This window comes from Dendropsophus ebraccatus, chromosome 4 (assembly GCF_027789765.1).
Source record: "Dendropsophus ebraccatus isolate aDenEbr1 chromosome 4, aDenEbr1.pat, whole genome shotgun sequence".
NCBI lineage: Eukaryota > Metazoa > Chordata > Amphibia > Anura > Hylidae > Dendropsophus > Dendropsophus ebraccatus.
Genome location: NC_091457.1, coordinates 106,086,001 through 106,098,826, shown reverse-complemented (window position 1 = coordinate 106,098,826; position 12,826 = coordinate 106,086,001). Strand labels below are relative to the sequence as shown.

The following is a 12,826-nucleotide window of genomic DNA, read 5'->3' as shown; positions in this document are numbered from 1 at the left end:
CTAGATTATATAACCTGAGGTTGTCGTAAATCTGGCTGGCATCTTTTCGTAGTAGAACCCAATGACAGGTAGGAAATAAAATGCAAAAAAAACAAAACAACCACCACGAATAATATCCAACCTCCATTGACATTTGCAATATAGGCAGAAAAAAACATGACAAACCCCGATAACACAACTGAATGCACACATTGATCGTATAGAGTCGCACACAGGCTTATCACCTCTACACACATATGCATACACAAATGTAAGTCAATGGACTTATTTAAGAGATACACTCATCCCCCCAACATGCATCCACATGCAACCCGCAAACCATCTGACAAATAACAAGAGAGAACTCCAGAACTCAATACCATATTGTCAGGGCTAATCATCCACTTGCGTAGTATGATATAACATTGAGTATAAAAGCTCTAGCATCATAGAGGAATAATCTACATACCTGTTTCAGTGGAGGTAATATGCTATAGGTAATCAATTATATATCTATTTACTCACTCATACTAGGACCCTCTATAAAGCCACTATGTAATCAATTGCAATGATTGCATACCTAACCAGCCATCTAACAACACACATAACGTATACAATATAAATTGCAAAGTCCTATCTCTAACCCCCTACAGAATAGTGGCTGCAAGCAAGAAAAAGAGCACTCAGCACAGGTAGCAAGTAGAAGCGGCGTCCACCTGCACAGCATCTTGTTATTGGAGCATGCAGTTCTGCAGCCACTCTCCTATACAGAGCTCTTGTGTCACAGCCATTGACAGAGACAATACATTTACTACAGTGTCCCAGTTTTGTCCGTTTGTAATTATAATCCTATTTACACTCACAGTCCAGAGTCTCGGTAAGACACACAGCCTCCAACTGCACCAACCTGGATTCAATGTACAAGTGCTGGAAACTGTCAAGGATTACAATGTATATAGTAGGTCAAAGTATAAATGACACCTTGAGACAGAGTATATACCAAGCAGTAATTTTATGTTTATGAGTAATTAAAATGGGATGCAATGTATAGGTTTTGGGCACAATGTGTGAGCCTTCAATAGATACCATGTATAAATGACACCTGGATGGAACACATTAGGGATGGATATAATGTCTCTGTGACCCATCGATACATGCTAGATATGTTGTCCTACTTATACATTGCGAAATTGTTGAATACAATATATGTGATACCTGGATACAATGTATACATATGTACGTACATAGATGAAATGCATAATATACACCTGGACACAGCACATGACTATTCCATACGATGTATGCATCTTACCTAGCCAAGCATACAACATACACCTGGTTAGAATGCATAGGTTCAGGGGATCAATTCAACACCCCAGCTTAATATATTGCTTAATTGCTGGATGTATTGTGTAAATACCACCTGGATACAATGTATACATCCTATATATACAAGGTGTATACATACCCCTGGATACAATGTATATATTACACCTGGATACATGCTGAATAGAATGGATAAGTCCTCATTGGATACAATGCATAAGTCCTACCTTGACACAATGCATAAGTCCTGCCTGGATACAATGTATAAGTGACACCTGGGTACAATGTATCCCACTGGCTCCCTATAGCACTAACAATAGAAACAAAAGTCTCCATCCTCTATACAAAGAACTCATGAGCGGATAATCCCAGCACACAGCAGCCACTGAGCCGTCGCCCCTGGACAGATCCCACCATGTACATACACTGTGTGAGGCTCCATCCACTGTATCCAGAATCCAGCTGGTCACATCCCATCCGCCCTGGTCACAGGGAGCTGCTGATCTGGTCCCTGAGATGCTCTGAGCCTTGGCTGCTCTCTGAGCTTCTCTCCACCAAACAACCCCCCAGGACTCACATAATTAGCACAAAAACCCAGGAGAAGAAGAGCAGAGATCTACAGCTGTGACAGAGGAGGAGAGAGAGATGGAGAGAGGAAGGGAGGGAGGAAGGCGAAGGGAGAGAAAGGCTGAACAGAGGAGGAGAAGAAGAAGAAAGGGGGTGTAAGGAGGGGGGGCACAGAGGAGGAGACACAAATAAGAATTAGAATGAAAAGGATTGAGGCTGAACACACAGGAGCCCAGCACAGAGAATAAAACATGATACTGAGCTGCAGGTGACAGGTACACATCAGGCATGCTGCAGATCATGGAGAGATCAGGTGTGGAGAGGGCTACCAATTCCTACCAATATTAAGGAGCATTCACAGGAATAGTATACATTGCAGAGGAAGGCATCTAAATGGCAAATATTCACATTGAGGTGCTCAGCAAAGGGGTGTCTGATGTATAATGAGGAGGGGCTGTCAGCGGCTAGGGGAAGATCAGGGCTACCTGTCTAATAGAAGGGGAGTCAGCAATGAATCACTGCTGACAAGATATAGCATGCAGGGAGCAAAGGGCAACAATGAAGAGGAGGCATATATTAGTACAGAGTGATGGCCACAGATGCATAAACTTATCACATATCCAGATATATTTGCAGTGTCCTGAATAGTATGATGGTGTTATATACCGTAGAGGTAGGCCAGAATATGTGCCTTTCCCATATGGCTTCCATGATTCCCCTCTTCTGCCTTGGGCAGTGTAACACAACTTTGCTGTTGTCAGTGGGGGGAGATTGTGAATTTGCTGAGGTTGTTGGCTTCTCAGTTTATGCCTCTGCCGCTAGGTTAGTGCTAACAACTAGTAATGAAGACAGATTTTACAAATCTAATCTTAGAAGTACATTTCTGTCAGTTTAGATCAATTCTCAGTTCACCATATAGATCATATCTCTCCATTTATTGACAGGTCTATAGGCGTCCTTATATCTTTATTGATATTGGAAATAAGTGTAGTTATCAGGCAGCTATGAGGGATAATACCTAAATAACCCAGAAAAGTGACTTAAAGAGGACTTGTCACCACTTCTTACCTGCCTTTTTTTTTTTTTTTTTTAAGCAAAAACACGTAAAGCCCATGAAATAACAATTCTGCATCACTTATTTTTATAGCTCTGTGTTGTGCTGTTACTCTTTCCCTTGTTAAATGTATGACTGAACAACTGGGTGTTACCAATTGGGGGGTGTCCCTATATAGACTTATGGTACCTTTACACAGAGAGATTTATCTGACAGATTTTTGAAGCCAAAGCCAGGAATGGATTTGAAAAGAGGAGAAATCTCAGTCTTTCCTTTATGACCTGTTCTTTGTTTATAGTCTGTTCCTGGCTTTGGCTTAAAAAATCTGTCAGATAAATCTTTCTGTCTAAACACACCATTAGACTACCGAGTAAAATCAGAACAGTGTTAATACACGCCCACACTTGGTAGCAGCCAGTTGGTTATTCAGTACTCAACTAGACAGGTCAGGGGTGGTGACAGGTACCCTTAAAAGGGGTTATCCAGACATGAAGGCTTTCTCCCAGATACAGCACCACTCTTGTCCACAGTTTGGGTATGCTTTTGCAGCTCAATAAATAGAGCTGAATTGCAATACCACTTACAACCTGAGGACAGGGGTGGTGCTGTTTTTGCAAGAAAAAAAGCTGTTCTTTTTTTTTTTTTTTAATCTAGTGTAAGGCTAAGTTCACACGCTGTATGACACTGGCCATTCTCTGACAGTGAAGATCATTCTGCAGTACCGGCTGGATGAACTTAATTAGTGCTGAATTGGGATGCATCCCAATTCACCATAGCACACAATGGAAAGTGCGGTCAGAGCTGAACTTTCCATTGTGTGAGCCATCAGTGTTGTGTGGGCACTATTCAATGTCAAGTTAGAAGCATCTAACCTGATGATATGTCCCTATAGCACATACAGTAGGGTAAGTTTCTTACCATCATTCTCAGCAACCTTTTTGGGATAAGAGCAGTCTATTCCCTGTGCTAAGTAGGCATTTTGGTGCACTGGGCATGGGCCAACCTCCCACCGGGGCACTGATCCTCCCCAGCAGTTCCGTCCCCAGTGCACTAAATACCATATTAGTATAGGGGATACAAATGGTGCTGAGGGTGAAGGTCAGAAACTTACCTTCAACCCCAGTGCCCTGCGTGCTATACGGTCATATCGGCAGCTTAGATGCTTCTGATCAGATGATAAGTTTAAGAGAAACTATTAGTTAAAATGCATTGCAATCTGTCAGTCACATGTTACAGAGTGGGAGGAACTGATCAGATTTATATATATATATATATATATATATATATATATATATTAGGGTAGGACCACCCACTGGACTCCTAAGGCCAGAATAAGCAGAGATATCAGTGAATAAATGATTAGTTTTTTTGAGAAACATGTATATCAATCTGCTCAGCTCATTTTGCTGTAATACATGGTGCCTGCAGGCTGAACAGCATTTTCAACATGATAAACAGGTTATCTGTCAGCGGAACAAAAGTTCTCCTGACAGCTATTAAAGAGTGCCTTAAGGACTGGCCATCAATTTTTAAAACCTTTCATATGCAAAGGTTCTATATTTGGTGCACTTTATTAATGAGGAATCTGCCGTGTGAAAGATTCCCCAGCAATATGCATCAGAATTTATACAGCCATTTTTACCATCCATGCCAGTTTGTAAAAGTGACTAACAAGTGGGGGTTGCTTGCTGATTGGCCAGAATTTACACGTATTTATAAAATGAATCTAAAAAGTTCACAAAGGATAAAAAAAGTCCCAAATCTTCACTCCACACAGACCCTGGAGGAGTAGAAATGGTGTGGAGTTTTTCTTTCCTCCCATCTTTTATGTATGTTATGATGTATGTATGTTTTATTTCGTGTATTGTTGTATGTTGTGACAAATTAATCAGAGAAGCCACATAGCTATGAATTTGTTGGAACATGCATTGGTACCTGGTATTAATGTTTCTATGCAGTGGCAACAAACAGGTTACAAATGGATATTAAAAAGTTGCAGAACTCATCAAAATACAAGGATTATTCTTTGAAACCCTGAACACTATTTGAGCAGTAAAATGAAGATATATAAATTCTGTATACTAGATTTCATCATTTACCATATTTTACCCCATATTTTAGGGTGAGTATGGGCACCACACATGATATCTCTATTCTATAATATATACTAGAAAAAGTACAGGGGGAAAAAACAAGAAATGCCTTAAAGGGGTACTTCTATTTAAAAATGTCAAGCCTTTAAATACTTGCTTTATGTCCTGCAGGTAGGGGTGTATTCTTTCCAGTCTGGCAGGGGCTCTCTGCTGCCACCTCTGTTTCCAGAGCAGTAGCAAATTCTCATAGAAAACCTCTCCTGCATTGGATGGTTCCTGTCACAGACAGAGGTGGCAGCAGAGAGCACTGTGTCAGACTGAAAAGAATGCACTATTTCATGCAGCGCATACAGCAACTGATAAGTACTGGAAGGCTTCAGGTATTTTTAGAAGTAATTTACAAATGCCCAAGACATTGCAGAATGCAAAACATTCTGTTTCATATTTTATGTATTAACTGCAGAAATCAGCTCTGATCAATCTCAGTTCTGCTGTTTATTTCAGTCTCAGAGCTGTTCCCCCAGTTTATGGGGTTCTGGGGAGTTGTGATATAAAACAATGGTACGTTAACAGTTGTAGCTTATTGATACATAAAACTCCAGATCCGGTGAGAGTTATCAAACATCAGAACATTTATTGTCAATCAGTAAAAAAGAACTTAAGCTATTCAAACGTGTGTAACACTTGTCATCATGGGAAGAAATCACACAGAAGACAAAAGGAAACAGAGGGTTGTATCTGTCAAATATGTAAAGTGCATGCAAATAATCAACACTCCTGTATTCAAGAAGACACGAATACAATAACTATAGTACTGCTCCCTATGTACTAGCATTTAATTACTGCTCCCTACCCACCTATTTTAAAGCTATGTACCCACTACATACAAACAATGTCCGTTCTTTAATAAACGGCTGTGGTTTTACAACAACGGCTGTACATTAAAGAATTAATGATGATGAACATTATTTCCGACTTTGGTTTTACAACAATGGCCGTTGTTTGTGCTCATCTGAATGTAGTGGGAACATAGCCTAATACTGTGTTGGTATAACAATACAACTACCATAATAGGCCATAATATTGTTAGCAGGCTACCTAGTCCTCATAGTCAACCACAGTTGGCCACACAGTATATAAGGCAGGAAGGACCACCCACACACAGAGTTTTTTTCTTCTGCATTCAAACAGCCCCCAAATTTAGGAAACCTTCTCGTAAAAAGTGCTTTGACATCAACAACAGAGACTGGCACCTTTCCAGAGCCGTATTTGCCACTAGGCACCTGTGGTCCGGTGCCTAGGACGGCACCCTGCAGGGGGCGGCACCATAAGAGCAGTAAAAAATAAAAATAAAAAAAAAAAGAGAGAAAAGAAAAAAAGTCTGATTGCGGCTTAAAGTGGGCGGAGCCAATGACACAGGGGCGAGGCCAATGTCACACACGCTGGGGGGGTTTGCGATGGAGCGCTCACTTCAGTCAACTTCACACCTCAGGAGTGGGTTAGGCAGCACAGCTCAGCTTCAGTGCTCCTCCAATGAAGGAAGGAGCTGTGAGGGCCGCCCACTGCCTGGGGAAGAGGAGACCGCCCCCCGACCTGGTCCTTGAGGAGAGGAGGACTGCCCTGCATGTTAGGGTAAGGGAAAGGCCCCCATTCAGGTGCATGGAGGGGGCGTGGTTTAATTTGCGGGGGCGGAGCCGTGTGTGTGTTCAACTACCAGTACCTGAAAAGTATCAGAAGCTTCATCCTGCATTATACAGTACCCAGCTCCCCTTTATGTACTGTTCAGGCCCTTGTTAACAGTATACAGGGGGGTCCTCTATGATACAGTACCCCCACTCCATGTACTGTTCAGGGCCTGGTGCTTATATATGCAAAGGGGTTGGGGGTCTTTATGGGCACCAGGCTATGAACAGTACATGGAGTTGGGGGGGGGGGGGGGTTGTACTGTATCATACAGGATCCCCTCTCTATACTGTTCACTAAACCCTGAAGGTTTCATTGGGGAAGGGTGGCACTCAAAGTGCCTAGGGCAGCATAAACTACAAATACGGGCTTGCACCTTCCCCTGCAACAACACAAGATGCAGCACATGTCCCCACGTACTCCAAACACATTCCGCATCCCCAATACACAGTGGGATTATATATTCTCTGATGCTTTTTTCATGTACATCCTCCAATGTGGTCTACATGATAAAGTGTACAACATGCTCCACAGAAATCTACTGTACATAGGGGAAGCAAAACAGAAATTACAGACTAGAATGAATCTACATAGACATACAATAAAAAGAAGTCTCAACACCCCTGTAGGCCAACATTTTTCAGTACTGGACCATAGAATAACAGATTTAAAGGTTATGGTCCTCAAAGGTCACTTCCAGAGTGACAGAGAGAGGAACGTGTGGGAATTCAAATTGATAAAAACCTTCCAGTCATTAACTCATGGACTAAACCTGGCACCTGGATTTATGACCCACTACATGGACACACTCCACAGATGAGACTGAACTGACCAAGAATCTTGGACTTCTACATAAGCTTTAATTTACAACAAGTCCTTTTTATTGCCCTGGCTTATCTATGTGATGTGTATATACCCCCCCCCCCCCCCCCCAATTCACAGATGTCTCTCCCTTCTTGTTTGTAACATCCCTAAAATGTTGTGCTGTTTCTGTAAGTCAGTCATTTGTGAACTTGTCTGACGAAGGGATCTTGTGAATCCCGAAAGCTCACAATTCTAACAATTTTTTTGTCGGCCAATAAAGGTATCACTCCTAAAATACTTTGATCGCAAGTATCTACCACTATATGGATTTTCTGGCTCACACGGTACTATACTGTTTTTTTCTTCTGCATTGATACAAGAGACTGTGTTTTAACATTGTTTCTAAAACCTTTATTGTTTCTCTATCCCTTTCAGAATCTGCCCTACCAGTGTTGTGGGCACCACGGTCCACGGCAGGCTAGGAGTTAGAGTCACTGTGTGTGGCTCCCCTATGCCTCGATGTCTTCGATCCTCCTGTTCCCCATGGTTTCCTGGGAATCCTCTACCCGATGATCGTTGCAATAGGACTGTAATGCTGTTACTGCTAGATGCCCCTCCCTCCCATTCTTTGACCGGTGGTGCAACGGGTTCCCTGCGAGAATATAATGCCTTTGGTTCCTGATCGATGTACCTTCTAACATCTGGGGTGAGTGTTTTTTGCATTATATACTGCATTATATACTGCATTATATACTGTCTATGGCTATGTTCACACTACGTAAGTTCCGCAGAAATCATGGCCATATGCATGGTGTAGGCAGATAGTTGTAGTCACTTTAGCCACCATAACGACCAGGCTTGACTTGAAGCCCTACAGTTCCTGGAATGCAGTGAGGAACAGTGAGCCTTATCCTTGCTGACTAGACAGATGTGGTCCTCTCCAGGGCCGGTGTCAGCACCCGGCCAACTAGGGCAAGTGCTGGGGCCCACAGCGCCTCTAGGGGCCCAGTTCCGTCTGATGCTACACTTTTTTTCTGTCAGAAAAAAAAGTGTAGTAACAGAGGGTACTGGGCCCCTAGAGGCCCGCATTAGACAGCTAGGGGGCGTTAGTATATACTGGAGTCCTGAGCACATGTTTCTCTCCAGAAAATTTCCCTACAGCTGCTGAGTAGCTGCTGCAGCTATGGGGGATGAAGGACCTTTCATGATGTCACTGGTCACACCTATGGGGTATGAAGGACCTTTCATGATGTCACTGGTCATGTGATCAGACTCTTGATGGAGGGCAGGTAGGCCCTGGAAACTAATAGTGTTCTGTATGTACTGGGGCTTCTAGTTGTTTTCTGTGTACAGGTCCTGCAGTGATACAGTATATATAACAAACACATACTGATACCTCTAGACTAGAGGGCTCAGCATGTCCATGTGTTATATATATCACTGCAGGAGCTGTATACAGGAGAACTAGAAGCGCCAGCATGTCCATGTGTTATATATATCACTGCAGGAGCTGTATACAGGAGAACTAGAAGCACCAGCATATCCATGTGCTATATATATCACTGCAGGAGCTGTATACAGGAGAACTAGAAGCACCAGCATGTCCATGTGTTATATATATCACTGCAGGAGCTGTATACAGGAGAACTAGAAGCACCAACATATCCATGTGCTATATATATCACTGCAGGAGCTGTATACAGGAGAACTAGAAGCACCAGCATGTCCATGTGTTATATATATCACTGCAGGAGCTGTATATAGGAGAACTAGAAGCCCCAACATATCCATGTGTTATATATATCACTGCAGGAGCTGTATATAGGAGAACTAGAAGCACCAGCATGTCCATGTGTTATATATATCACTGCAGGAGCTTTTTATAGGAGAACTAGAAGCACCAGCATGTCCATGTGTTATATATATATCACTGCAGGAGCTGTATATAGGAGAACTAGAAGCACCAGCATGTCCATGTGTTATATATATCACTGCAGGAGCTGTATATAGGAGAACTAGAAGCACCAGCATGTCCATGTGTTATATATATATATATATCACTGCAAGAGCTGTATATAGGAGAACTAGAATCACCAGCATGTCCATGTGTTATATATATCACTGCAGGAGCTGTATATAGGAGAACTAGAAGCCCCAACATATCCATGTGTTGTATATATCACTGCAGGAGCTGTATATAGGAGAACTAGAAGCACCAGCATGTCCATGTGTTATATATATATCACTGCAGAAGCTGTATATAGGAGAACTAGAAGCACCAGCATGTCCATGTTACATACACATAGCAGGAGCTGTATACAGGAGAACTAGAGGCTGTAGTTCTCTTGTATACAGCTCCTACAGTGATATATATATATATATATACAACATGAGCATGCAGAGACCTCTAGTTCTCCTGTATACAGTTCCTGCTATGTGTATTTAACATGGACATGCTGGTGCTTCTAGTTCTCCTATATAGAGCTCCTGTCTGTGATATATATACAACATGGACATGCTGGTGCTTCTAGTTTTCTCCTGTATTTAGCTTCTGCAATGTGACACCCGCAGAGATCAGGAGAGATACAGGAGGAGAAAGATGCAGCAGCTGCAAATCTTTCCTCGCCTGTATCTCCATGATTTGTTCCTCAAAGGGGCCCACCGAGGCTCTGTCGCCCAAGGGCCCACAAAAACCTGGAGCCGGCCCTGGTCCTCTGAATTACTGAAACTCTTAGGCTATGTTCACACTATGTAAAACAGTGGCCATTGTTTGCAGTGTAAAACAAAAGCCGCTGTTTTACATGTTTCTGCGGCCGATAATGCCATATCGGCCACAGGAACTTTTTTTTTCTATTTGGATTGCTGTCACATTTGGTTCTGCCTGCAATCTAATTAGCCATAGCCCTCTGCGCAGTGTACGGCCGACAGCACGGCCATACATTGCGTGCACAGAGGGTTAACTACAGCCGCTGTTCACTGAACTGTGGCTGTAGGAAATTGGCAAGTTCATTTTTTTCTATGGCCACAGTGCACACTGTGTGAGAGCACTACGCCATTGTTGCATTGACAACTATGTTCACTGGGCACCGGAAAACTATGGCTGTTGTTTTAAATAAAAACTACTCTGTAGCGTTCTGTATTTTTTATACTGTGTGAACATAGCCTTAGGATGTGTTTACACAGACAGATTTATCTCACACATTTTTGAAGCCAAAGCCAGGAACAGACTATAAACAGAGAACAGGTCATAAAGGAAAGACAGATTTCTCCTCTTCTCAAATTCATTCCTGGCTTTGGCTTCAAAAATGTGTCAGATAAATCTGTCTGTGTAAACACACCATTAGTAAATAATATTTGAAGATAAACGTCAAAAACACCTTGAGGGTGCCTTCACACCTAGCGACTCGCAGCGTAAATTATGCTGCGAGTCTGTCAGGTCATTGCAGACCACTTTCACTACATACACGCAGCGGTCTGATGGGCAGCTTCACTTCTGGGGGGGATGGGCAGCTTCACTCTCTGGAGTCTGTACTTTCTCCTTATCAGTCACTTGTAATTATTGCTGAGAGTTTAACCCTTACATCAGTAACCTGTGCAGGCAATGTAAAGGTTAAACCTTAATCTCTTTGCTGCAATAAGTGTCTGATGAGGAGAAACTGAAGGAGCCAGAGAAGTGATATTCATAGTATAGGGCCCATATTGCTATAGCATATATATTAGTAAGGACCTTTTACATGCCCCATATGCAGTCATGTGCAACCAGGCTGCTGTATGGTTCGTACAGCCATATAAATACATTACTGTATACACAGGGAGATGTGCAACCGATAACAATTTATACAACTACCCAAAAGATCAGCAAACAACTGATACAACTCCCATCATTTACTGACAGGCCACAGCCCTCAGAATATGCTGCGAATGAAGAGGGACCTTAAGGTGTTGTCCAATCACAAACTACAACTCCCAGGATGCCCTGAGAGCTTTATTAGTGTAGGGCATTCTGAGAGTTGTAGTTATTCACAAGGGAGCTGTGGTCACAGATACATCACTCCAGGATGGGAGGGGGTGACCTGTCTCCTCTTACTGGTTCCGGCTATGTTCACACAACGTATGTTTTCGTAAAAGTACAGCCGTTGTTGCTATCGGCAACAATGGCTGTACTTTGTACGAAAACTTTGCTTTCCATGGGATCCCGGCCGGAGTGTATACACACAGGGGGAGATTTATCAAACATGGTGTAAAGTGAGGCTGGCTCAGTCGCCCCCGGCAACCAATCAGATTCCACCTTTCATTTTCCAAAGAGTCTGTGAGGAATGAAAGATGGAATCTGATTGGTTGCTAGGGGTGACTGAGCCAGTGTCACTATACACCATGTTTGATAAATCTCCCCCATAGTATATGCTCCGGCCAGGACCCCTCGCAGCGCCGCAAAGAACTGACATGTCAGTTTTCTGCAACCGCTATTCAGTGAATTGCGGCCGCAGAAACCCATGTCAGTGCACACTATGGAGCAAGCCGCTTGCCTCATAGTGAGCTATGGGGAGTTCTGATGTGGGCGCGCACTGATGCGCCCGCATCAGAACTTTGCGGCGGGAAAGATCATCTGGGATAATCTTTGCACAGACCGGCCACTCCATGACACCAGGCCGGGTCACGGAACGGCCGGTCTCTTACGCCATGTGAACATGGCCTCCTTCTGTAAGTGTCCCCCAGAATCAGCCATCCCAGGAATCCAGGACACGTGTTCCAGATAGGGGCGCTCTGCAGTCTAGGTCCCGCCCTGGACCTCACACCTCACTCAGCATGCCCCCATATTGACAAAAGCTGATTGAGGTCCAGGGGGGGCGCTTTTTTTTAGATTCGCCCTGTTGCCAAAATGGCCTAGAAACTGCCCTGGCCAGGACCTACCCAAATACGCTGCGAGTCGCTAGGTGTAAAGGCACCCTGAATGGGACTGATATTGCCTGGGTATCAGCAGTATTCACTGGGCTGCGGTCCCATATGGCCCAGGGTCTCTCACTACTCCAAACAACTGTTCACACTGACTACAGTCAAATAACTCTCTTCCCTCCACGGACTCCTCCCTTAAAGACAGGACATCATCATTTTCACTAGAGAGGGGATTGGTTGACTGAGACCTCCCAGCTTATGGCTTTTGTATCCCATATATTTGTCAAATGCATTGAAATCATTTGCTCTTACTAGAAAATAACTATTACACGTTAGCAGAATAAATAATATACATTAATGTATATATAGAAGAAACCTGTTGTAGATGGTTGGTGGATGGTAGAGCTCTCGGCTCTGCTCCCCTGTC

At 43.2% G+C, this 12,826-nt stretch overlaps 1 protein-coding gene across 3 annotated transcripts in view; it reads right to left on the bottom strand.

Moving 5' to 3' along the window:
- Nucleotides 1–12,826, bottom strand: part of LOC138788593 (contactin-4-like) — a 177,077-nt gene that overhangs the window by 84,851 nt on the left and 79,400 nt on the right. For 2 of the 3 annotated variants that reach the window (XM_069966626.1, XM_069966627.1), the window contains exon 1: nucleotides 1,731–1,864. The exons of the other annotated variant lie outside the window; for it this stretch is intronic. The gene's annotated coding sequence lies outside the window, so the exon portion shown is untranslated. Of the gene's footprint in view, nucleotides 1–1,730; nucleotides 1,865–12,826 lie in introns of those variants that run through there. 3 annotated transcript variants of the gene reach the window in all.